At 38.6% G+C, this 11,686-nt stretch overlaps 1 long non-coding RNA gene across 1 annotated transcript; it reads right to left on the reverse strand.

The window, feature by feature from the left end:
- Positions 1–4,517: 4,517 nt before the first annotated feature.
- Positions 4,518–6,593, reverse strand: LOC309713350. The gene is made up of 3 exons (XR_014278575.1): positions 6,433–6,593; positions 5,710–5,742; positions 4,518–5,266 (listed from the first exon to the last, which is right to left on the reverse strand). It is a non-coding gene; the product is annotated as an uncharacterized lncRNA (long non-coding RNA).
- Positions 6,594–11,686: the final 5,093 nt, after the last annotated feature.

An 11,686-nucleotide genomic window follows, 5' to 3' on the forward strand; every position in this document is an offset into this window, starting at 1 on the left:
TCATCAGTTGGTATGAATATTACAGCACGTGAACATTGCTTCATGTGAAGACCACATGCACGAGCAACACATTCTTGTGCACTGATCTCTCGCTTCTTTGAATATGCCTGCATGACGGCTCTCATTTCATCGCACTCATTTACACTGTCCTTATGGGAGTTCTCAATGACAGTTTTCAGGTACTCAGATAGCCCGCCCTCTTTTTTTGATATATATTTCATTAAATAATTTGCAGCACCAAAAGCATCTAAAACAAAGCTTATGTCGATATTACTGTTCCAGGCTTCAAGCAAATGTGGATTATAGCCATTTATCCAAGAGTCTTTTGGATCACGCTTTAGTATGATCGTACTCCTCATGTTCATTTTATTCAGGTATCTCTGATATTCTGCATGTGTCAAGTTGCATCTTGCCAAGAGCTGCTCTAAACTCATGGAAGCAGTTTCAGGTTCATTCAGCAGCTGGTTCAGTGGTCTGAGCTTGTTCTTTGCTGTTTCTACTTCCAGTGCATCATCCTCACTGGGTCTTGTGATCATTGTCTCATTGCAGGGTGGTTTGGGAAAACCAAAACGGCACCCGGAGCTTAAACTCCTAAAGCACGTCTTTGTGTGGTTCTTACTATGTTTTTGCACTTCTGTTACTTTCTTGTACAGTTCAGGTTGTTTATGTGGATCAGGCAGCTGAGCTGTGATGTATTTGTTTATAAAATCAAGAACAGTTTGCTCATCATCCTCCTCAAACACAGGAGCACCTTCTACCCACAGGAGACAGTGTATGTGTGGGCTTCCTCTGTGCTGAAACTCAACTCTGTAAAAGTAGTCAATGACTTTGCCAAGTGGCTCTGCGGGAGATAAGAGTAAATCTCTGAATAATGCTTCAACTCTCTTGTCAAACATGCGCATTGTTGTGACAGGATTGCTTCTCAGGATGTCACACTTTGCTGACCAGTCGAGTCCTTCAAAATTGACTTGTTCACCTTGCTGCCTTGTTATTGCCTCGATCACTTCAGGCCAGCGCATTTCAGCAGCTGAAAATGTGCAAAAGAACGTGGGAGTTCCCAACTGTCTGATCATGGCAAAAAGATCTCTTGTTGTTTTCTCCCAATAGGCTGGGGTTCCTCTCAGAGGCTGCATGAATCTCACTGCGTCTTTATTTCGCACCAGTTTCTCCACCTCATGTTTATCTTGTAACATGCCTGAGGTTATTTTTCTCCCATCTCTGGTCAGAGGCTTTGCCTTTCTTAACTGTATCGTCATGCTGGAAGTAGCCAAGTGTATTTCAGTCACAAACTGTGCAAAGAACAAATAGTTTGTGTCTTTGGCAAAACGATCATCAATGCAGAAAAGTCTTGATTTGAAATACCCACTGGGGGATACTTTGATCAGCCTTCTTTCATCAAGTGTGTTTTGGCCTGTAGGAAACTGCACAGGGAAGGCCATGGCCTCCAGTTTAGGTGTTTTGAAAAAACTTATTGGATTGTTTCTCTCTGCAGGAGCAACAGAGTAGATTCCTTCACTGAAACATAATATCTCCTCAGCCACATCAGGGGGCTGTAAACAGGACTCGAGTGCAAAACCACCATTAGTCAGTCCATCTGCTTGCTCTGAATCATCTCTCATCTGTTCATGCGATTGTTCACCATCACAGGGTAACGTGTCAATGTCCTGTTCATTTTTATTTTGTGCTTCACTCAGTGCATTTTTCTCACAGCTGTCAATTTCCATTAAATCAGCCTCATCATAATCGTCCTCATTCATGTTTTCATCATCATCATCATCATCATCTTCATCAGGAAGTGTTGGATCACACAGCTCAGCATCATCTCTGATGCTCACATCCTTATACTGTGGATGAATCTGCTTGAGTTTATGCAGTGCTTGCACAAGTTTAGACCAGCTTACAGTCTGAAACAGCTGATGACCTTTGTAAGACAAGCGTCTCTTCAGTTTCACTCTCATGATCTGAGAATTAATTCTCAATCGAGGCAATGCTTCAACAGTTTCCTGTACCTCGGATGGGACACAGACCACATTTCCTCTAATTGCTCTTTGTCTGCCTTTGGGAAGAGGAATGATCTTGGCAAATGGTATGCACTTGGCTATGAGATGTCTCTCCAGTATGTTGAGATCAGACAGTTCAGGTGGAATATCAGCAAGCTCCAGTGTATTGGCAACAGCAAGTGCTGGCATGAATCCATTTTTAAGATGATCGTGGCAGGTGTGACAAATCCACTCTCTCTTTCTCTCATCGGGAACATTGCACTGCTCATTTCTGCAGTTTTCATCACAAACATGAACAAACTTTCCTGTCAAACATGTTGCAACCACATGTGGGTTTTTGACATAATTTGACCTTGTGCAGGGTCGTACTTGGTTTGGAAATGAAGCCTTGAAGCATACAGTACATGGGTATGATGGTCCAACTTTGATTTGTGATTTGAACACAGATATGGCCTCGTTAATCACACTGTTGTCACTCTCTTGGGTTTGTCTGTTCACCCATCTGTATTTCCTTTTTATTTTCATTGCACATCTCATATTGTGCATAATCCTGAAGGCAAGATTACTTTGATACCTGTCTCGCATTAGTTGTTTCATTAGTTGTCTGTGTCTTACTCTGAATGCGTCATCACGTGCATAACGCTGAGTCACTCGAGATCTCTGTCTCTCTCTGAATTCAGGGTTTTCTTGATACCTTTTAGTGATATAGTTTTTTTGTTTTTGTCTAAATTCAGCATTGTCACAGTAGCGTCTTTTAATATATTGTTGTTGTTTCTTTCTAACTGTAGCATTCTCAGAAAAACGTCTTTTAACATATTGGTTTTTTTTCTGTCTGAATTCATCATTCTCACAATAACGTCTTTTCATATACTGTTGTTTTTTCTGTCTGACTTCAGGATTGTTTTTATATGCCTCGCTTGTGCAAGATTTTTTCTTTTCTTTGTAATCTTTATTTGAAGCGTACTTTTGTCGTTCTTTCCTTTTTTGGTTTTCTTTTCTCTGATTTCTGGGTTTCTCTGATGCCATTAATCTTCTTTTCATTTTTTGCCTTTGTTGTTTATTAACTTTTTTCAGTTTTTGTAAAACTATATCAGAAACATCACAGGCAGCAACATTTTTTATTGCAGCATTTGATTGACATGAAAAAGCATCATTCGATGGAAAGAAATTTAATTCACTGCATAGTTCTTCAGTTGGTATATTAGGAGGTTCATTCTGATCTTCATATGATGTGAACTGAGTCATATGGTCTTCTTTTTGTTCCACCAGTGGCGTACAAATGGACATTTGAAAAAAGATGTTCTCAGTCAGATCAGTGGTTGTGTTTCTCCTTGGAGAAGAGGAGTTTGCTTCATCAACAGTTGTATCAGAGTGAGTAGGTGCCACAGCAGTGGCAGCTGTTGGTCTGCAGACTGTGTCTGTGATAGTATCACTCAGGTTGACTGTGCTCATACTGTAGAACTGCACAGGCTTCAGTTCATAGTTACAAGAAGGTGATATCTCCATCATTTCATAAGAATCTTGGATCCTCTTAATCATGTCACTGAGGAGTGTGAATTTCAGCATCACTGCTGTACCACGATTACGTGACTGTAGTATTAGAGGAAGACCACTGGCTGTTCTGGAGTGTGGATCAAAGAAACCATATTTGCCCGATGTGGATCTGAACACTGCGATACACAATCCACTCATAATCAATAAGGCATACTGCACATCTGACAACAGGCAGCTCAGTCCTGCTTCTAAGCTGAGAAAGGTATCTACTGCCTCCTCTGGAGGTTCTTCAAATGTCCCATACCGGGAAGGCTGTGTCATGTCGACATCATACATAGACCTGCGAGCATCAACTTTGTCTGGCAGCTCATCGGTTGCCAAATGAATATTTTTAGGAAATCTTTTCTTGGCCTCTTTGTACATCACATCACCTTTATCCAAGACCAGATTAAGGTCAGCTGTAGTCATGTTTTCATTCTCATGAAGGAATGCAAGAAATGTGAGTGAGTTACATGTGCACTGCTTGTTTCTGGAGTCTCCATATTTAGGATGTGCCTGGCTGTGAGATGCACAGACCTGTGTAACAGATGGCTGATTTTCAAGGTTCTCTCTTTCTGCATGAGATTGTCCTGCCACATCATTGTGACAGCCTCTTTTCAAAAAATCAGCATAACCCACCTGTGGGGCACTTGACACCTCATGTTGTTCATTAACTTTATGCTGCAGTCCACTCTTTACAGCATCAGCATAAGATACCTGTTGTACATGTGCAGGAACATGTTGACCTGCCTGTTTGACACCATCAGCATTGGTCTTTGCAGACACACTGTCTTCTGCAGAGCTCTGAGGAAAATCACACTCAGCTTGTTCACATGTTGGCACACTGTGAAACTCATGGAACTTCTTCCAGCGTTGTTTTGCAGCTTGTGACTTTTTCTGCTTCCTTGGCATTTTTACACAAGTGTTTCTCTTAGTCTTTAGAAAATATGTTTATAAAATAAGAGTGGCACACAGCAGGAGATGTTCTCTTTGTCTTTATATTTCAGTTTTTATTTGTCTGAAACAGTTGTCTTTCGTTTGACAGTTTGTTCTTCAGTCAAGAGAATATTATGCACTCTCTTTATTGGCTTGGCACAACTTAGCAGCAAGCGCAAAGTGAAAAACAGGTAGAGAGAAAATTTAGAAGAGAGAACAGGCAGAGCAGGAGAGACACGGTTGGGAAATCACAATCACACCGTGAATTAGAGTTTTCTTTGTTCAGTTCGTTCTCAGGTAGAGGCAATATATGCACTCCTTATTGCTTTAATGGCTTGGCGTTTTTCAGCAGCAAGCCAAGAGTGAAAAAGAGGTAGAGAGAAAATTTAGCAGAGAGAACAGGCAGAGCAGGAGAGACACGGCTTTAAATCAAACCGCAGAGTTTTCTTTGTTTGTTCAGTTTGTTCATAGGTTGAGGCAAAATATGCACTCTTTATTGCTTTATTGGCTTGGCGTTTTTCAGCAGCAAGCCAAGAGTGAAAAACAGGTAGAGAGAAAATTTAGCAGAGAGAACAGACAGAGCAGGAGAGACACGGCTTTGAAATCAAACCGCAATAAGATTCTTGGTTTGGCAAAATTTCTCACAAACCACAGGGTGAAATACAGATGGAAAGAAGGCAGAGACAATAGGTGGAGCAGGACAGAGGATAGAGGGGTTGGGGGGTTGGGATGTAAGAGAGAAGACTGGAGATCTGGTCCTTCTTCTTCTTCTTCTTCTTCTTCTTCTTCTTCTTCTTCTTCTTCTTCTTCTTCACACTGTGAACAAAAAACAAGAAAAATATAATAATTTTATTAAAATAATATCACATGGTAATTGTATGAACTAATTGTGACTACTGAAAAAGGACAAAACAAATATTCAAGCTAAACTGTTGTCGGCTGCCATGTGCAAAAAGTTGCATAATTGGGCACTTTTTAAAAGAATATTTAATTAAATTCAGCAATAATATTTTTAAATACAAATATGATTGAGTGAATCATTAACTAATCACATGTAGTGTGACTACAAAAATGTACGAAAAAAAATATTTTAGCCCAATTGTTAAGCTGTACTTGTGTGTATTTGTTATAAAATTGTGTTTAAAAGGTCTAGCAAAAACTTTGAACCCACACTTTACAGTTTATATTATTCCGATTATTTTTTTTATTTTGGTCTACTTCTCTTACAGTATGTGCACACCTACCAGGCAAAGCACAGATGTCAGTCAAGTTCCTGAAAGTGTAAGAGCAGAAATAATATGTTAGTTGTCTGTACAGTGTTATCAGACTAACAGAAATACAAAGCCCACACACCATGATACACTGAACTTATAATTAGCAGGTTATACAGGTTATACAGCACACTAAAAGACACAGCAACCATTTTATAATTCAAACTAATTACCTGAAGTATTGCCACTTATGTAAGGCTACTGTTAGACTGTTATTAGCCTTAGCATTGCTGATAGCGCTAGCATTCCAGCTAGCATTAGCACTTCAGTTAATGTTAGCACTGCAGCTAGCGTTAGCATCGCAGCTAGCGTTAGCATCGCAGCTAGCGTTAGCATTCTTAGTGTTAAAACTGAGCCACAATGGCAATAATGAAGCTCATTTGTTACTTTTGTCTCACTGACTGCCAATAAATATCACAGGAATATTCTTTTTGTCAGTTAACAACCGCTAAGGCTAGTGTTAGCACTATAGCTGGCGTTAGCATTAGCATTGAAGCTAGCGTTAGCACTGCTGCTAACAGCAAAACATCATAAACCTGTATAAATGATAGTAAAGGTTATTCTTTTTTTTTTCTTCTTTATTCTTTGAACTCTTTTGAACTCTGTTGGACTTGATATCTGAGTTTAAATGTCAAATGTATTTTTACCATCATAAAAATAAAACACTGCAGTACTGAGTGTACTATACTTACCACAGCAGAGAGCAAAGCGGAATGACGACAGTTGGTCCAGTGATGGGTTAAAAACAGATGAGGCGTTCAGGTGGTGCTTGGAAATTTGATCATCAGGTTGAACAGCATTAATGAGCATATACATGACTGTGTGTTGGTCTGTGTGTGTGAGACATAGAGAGAGAGGGAAAAATACACTATACTAGTATACAAATGGGTACTTTTTGCCCGAGTATAAGCGAATGAGTGACGCACAGAGAAAGAGGGCAACTGGCATTAAACGAGCAAATAAAAAGTATGTCATCTTGAACTGTTTTATGGGTTTTATTTTAAGACTACTTTGAGTGTATTCGTGGGGAGATAAACTATACAGACTAAAAACAGAGACATTAAATGAGATTAGATTATTTAAGATGTGGGAAAATCCACTACAGACAGGTAGATGCTGTGAGCTTTAATTATCCAGTCAGAAAAGATTATTTTAAAGTCATCAACTGACTCCAGATCTGAAAAACCTGTGTGCAGAAGACAAGTCCACCAATACACAATCAGCTTGAATTTAGCAGGGCAATCAGAATGCTCTATTCAGTTGGCCTACACTAACTACTGACATACTATTTGTCTGAATTATTAACGGAGCCAAGATGCAGACTGCTTAAGTAGAGAGCGAGCTTTATAAACACGAAGGCGAAACAAACAGGAACGTGGTGTACAAAAAACACCTAAGAGTAACCTAAACTGGAAAAGGCTAAGCAAAAACAAACATGAAACAGAGATGCAGGGAGACGTAGAAAACATAGGGAAGCCACACAGGGCAACGGAGGACGATACACAGATGAACCAGCCACAAACAGAGGCAAACACAAGGCTTAAAGACACAGAGGGATAACGAGGAAATGAGACACAGAAGGAGGGCAAAGCTGGGAGTAATCAGACATGATTGTCTGACATTTTCCCTGTCAGACATAACAGGGGAAATGTAAACTGAACACACTGAGATTAGACACGGACCTTGACAGTAAAACAGGAAACACACCGACAGAACAAAACCCACACAAACTTAACACAGACTGGGGGACACAGAACATAGGAACATGAAATGTGAAAAAGGAGCACAAAAACCCATAATAATAATAAACTTAAACATAAACACGGAGTCACAGACTCTGGACAATGACACTATTATTCTGTGACCCCTTTCAAATCTGCTTAATGGCATCTATTGGAAAAACTGCTTCTAAATCCAAGATTCCTGTCAAGCCAGCTTTTAAACCATGGAGATCCAGAGGAATTTTTCTACACAACAGCATGTTCTTTATGTTCCCGCTGTCAAAAATGTGGTCACAGGAGTAATGTAAAAGGTGGGGTCTTTTCTGCTGTTGAGACAAACTCCTGACTGAAAACAATGTATTTCTATGGGTCAGTTAGGAGGTTATCTATCTACTTGGATCTACACAGTTCAAAAAGTTTACATCTCTAAGTTTTGAAAGACACGGTGTTGGAAAGAGAACAACAATGGCTACGTTTTGATGGTAAAATGATGGCTGTAAAGCAAACACTGTGGACACAGTAGCAGTTGAAAGAGAAGTGTTTAAGATGAATCTTGGCAGAGTGAGACAGAGCTCGTTAGGCAGGCAGGTGTGAGCCTGGTTGCTATAGTGACTGCACCCAATGGCTCCATACACACGACACAGACATGCACCTCACTTTTGCTGCTTAAAATGAACAGAAAAGTCAGGCCGAAACAAATCGTTCCCAAATGAAAAGTAGAAATCGACTTGATGAAATTCCTTCACCGTGAGCGACATCAATGTCTAGTCTATACTCTAGAAAGTGCATTTTCTGAAGAAACTGCAGTGTGAATGCTTGAATCTGAATGTATGCACTGAAATGAATTAATTGCTGAATTTTGAGTTAAAAATTTTGAATGAGATGAAAAATACAGAATTTAACCTGAAAACAAAGGTGCTGAACTGCTAAAAGCTGAAGGTTACACAGAAGAAGAAGTTGGAAAAAAGCTGAAAATGTTTTAATTGTAAATTAGAAAAACCTAAGAAATGAGAAAAGAACATTTAGAGTCAGAAAACATCTGAATGAATATTAAAAGGTCATATTCTTTGAATCACTGAATGACTCAAATGTGATCCCTCCACTTGGACCCACACAGTTTAAAAAGTTTACATCTCTGAGCTTTGAAAGACAAGATGTTGGAAAAAGAACAACGATGGCGACGTTTTGAGGGTAAAATGATGGCTTTAACACTGTGGACACAGCAGCAGTTGAAAGAGAAGTGTTTAAGATGAATTTTGGCAGAGTGGCAGAGAGAGCTCGTTAAGCAGGCAGGTGTGAGCCTGGTTGCTATAGTGACCGCACCCAATGGCTCCATACACACGGACACAGACATGCACCTCACTTTTGCTGCTTAAAATGAACAGAAAAGTCAGGCCGAAACAAATCGTTCCCATATGAAAAGTACAAGTCGTATTGACGAAATTCTTTCACCGTGAGCGACAGCAGCTTCTAGTCTACTGAATTCTCAGTTTTCATGCCTGTGGAGTTTATTATATGGACGTGGTGACAGTGGAAAGACACCATGCTCTTCTGATTTTCAAACGAACCTTCTGAGCCATTTTAACATTAGAGTCTATGGAAGAGTTGGAGGGAGGAGGCTGTGCATTGGTGACATTTATGAAAGAACCATAACACCTAGGACAATAGTAAACACATTGGATGAAAGAGGACAGCCATGGCTACGTTTTGAGGGTAAAATCATACCTGTAGAGCAAACGCTGCGGACACAGCAGCAGTTTTAAAAAAGATTTTAAGATTAATTTTTTTGCTCCTCTCACTCTAGCAGTTGAGCTGCCTCACTCTAGCCCCAACATTCCGTCCCATACACACCCATTATAAACTCTGAAACGGGTGAAAAAACATCATGAAACTTAAACTGGAACTGAAGAAAAAGTATAATAGATATTGAAAAGATAAATACAAGTTGAATAGTTGAATGTCTTGTCTTCGTTTTAAAGTTTGAATGGTGGCTCTATGTCAATGTATGTGGAAGTAGTAAGAGTTTAAAAATGAGTAAGTTGAATGAGAATTTGAAGGGTCTCCCCATTGAAATACATGGGAAATTTTTGTTGAATAAAGTTGAATAAAATTAAAAATATAAATGTTAAAAATGAGAAAAATAGAAGCAGTCATGTCCAAAATAATAGGAATCTAACGATGTTTGAATGGTTTTTCTAAGTTGAACGGTTTTGAAGGAGTAGGCTTTCAAAAAACGTACGGAATAAGAAAATATAATAATAAAGATTAGAAGAACAATACTGTGAATGCTTTTCAAGCATTCACACTAATAATAACTAGAAAGTGCATTTTCTGAAGAAACTGCAGTGTGAATGCTTGAATCTGAATGTATGCACTGAAATGAATTAATTGCTGAATTTTGAGTTAAAAATATTGAATGAGATTAAAAAACAAAAAAAACAAAAAACGAATTTAACCTGAAAACAAAGGTGCTGAACTGCTAAAAGCTGAAGGTTACACAGAAGAAGGAGTTGGAAAAAAACTGAAAATGTTTTAAATGTAAATTAGAAAACCCTAAGAAATGAGAAAAGAACATTTAGAGTCAGAAAACATCTGAAAGAATATTAAAAGGTCATATTCTTTGAATCACTGAATGACTAAAATGTGATCCCTCCACTTGGACCCACACAGTTTAAAAAGTTTACATCTCTGAGCTTTGAAAGACAAGATGTTGGAAAAAGAACAACGATGGCGACGTTTTGAGGGTAAAATGATGGCTTTAACACTGTGGACACAGCAGCAGTTGAAAGAGAAGTGTTTAAGATTAATTTTGGCAGAGTGGCAGAGAGAGCTCGTTAAGCAGGCAGGTGTGAGCCTGGTTGCTATAGTGACCGCACCCAATGGCTCCATACACACGGACACAGACATGCGCCTCACTTTTGCTGCTTAAAATGAACAGAAAAGTCAGGCCGAAACAAATCGTTCCCAAATGAAAAGTAAAAGTCGTATTGACAAAATTCTTTCACTGTGAGCGACAGCAATGTCTAGTCTACCTAATTCTCAGTTTTCATGCCTGTGGAGTTTATTATATGGACGTGGTGACAGTGTAAAGACACCATGCTCTTCTGATTTTCAAACGAACCTTCTGAGCCATTTTAACATTAGAGTCTATGGAAGAGTTGGAGGGAGGAGGCTGTGCATTGGTGACATTTATGAAAGAACCGTAACACCTAGGACAATAGTAAACACATTGGATGAAAGAGGACAGCCATGGCTACGTTTTGAGGGTAAAATCATACCTGTAGAGCAAACGCTGTGGACACAGCAGCAGTTTTAAAAAATATTTTAAGATTAATTTTTTTGCTCCTCTCACTCTAGCAGTTGAGCTGCCTCACTCTAGCCCCAACATTCCGTCCCATACACACCCATTATAAACTCTGAAACGGGTGAAAAAACATCATGAAACTTAAACTGGAACTGAAGAAAAAGTATAATAGATATTGAAAAGATAAATACAAGTTGAATAGTTGAATGTCTTGTCTTCGTTTTAAAGTTTGAATGGTGGCTCTATGTCAACGTATGTTGAAGTAGTAAGAGTTTAAAAATGAGTAAGTTGAATGAGGATTTGAAGGGTCTCCCCATTGAAATACATTATAAATTTTTGTTGAATAAAGTTGAATAAAATTAAAAATATAAATGTTAAAAATATGAAAAATAGAAGCAGTGTTGTCCAAAAGAATAGGAATCTAACGGTGTTTGAATGGTTTTTCTAAGTTGAACGGTTTTGAAGTTATAGGATTACAAAAAACGTACGGAATACAGAATAAAATATAATAACTAGAAAGTGCATTTTCTGAAGAAACTGCAGTGTGAATGCTTGAATCTGAATGTATGCATTGAAATGAAATAATTACTGAATTTAAGTTAAAAATTTTGAATGAGATTAAAAAAAACCCCCGAATTTAACCTGAAAACAAAAGTGCTGAACTGCTAAAAGCTGAAGGTTACACAGAAGAAGAAGTTGGAAAAAAGCTGAAAATGTTTTAATTGTAAATTAGAAAACCCTAAGAAATGAGAAAAGAACATTTAGAGTCAGAAAACATCTGAAAGAATATTAAAAGGTCATATTCTTTGAATCACTGAATGACTAAAATGTGATCCCTCCACTTGGACCCACACAGTTTAAAAAGTTTACATCTCTGAGCTTTGAAAGACAAGATGTTGGAAAGAGAACAACGATGGCGAC

Source organism: Aulonocara stuartgranti, assembly GCF_965226115.1.
Source record: "Aulonocara stuartgranti genome assembly, chromosome: 8".
Classification (NCBI taxonomy): Eukaryota; Metazoa; Chordata; class Actinopteri; order Cichliformes; family Cichlidae; genus Aulonocara; species Aulonocara stuartgranti.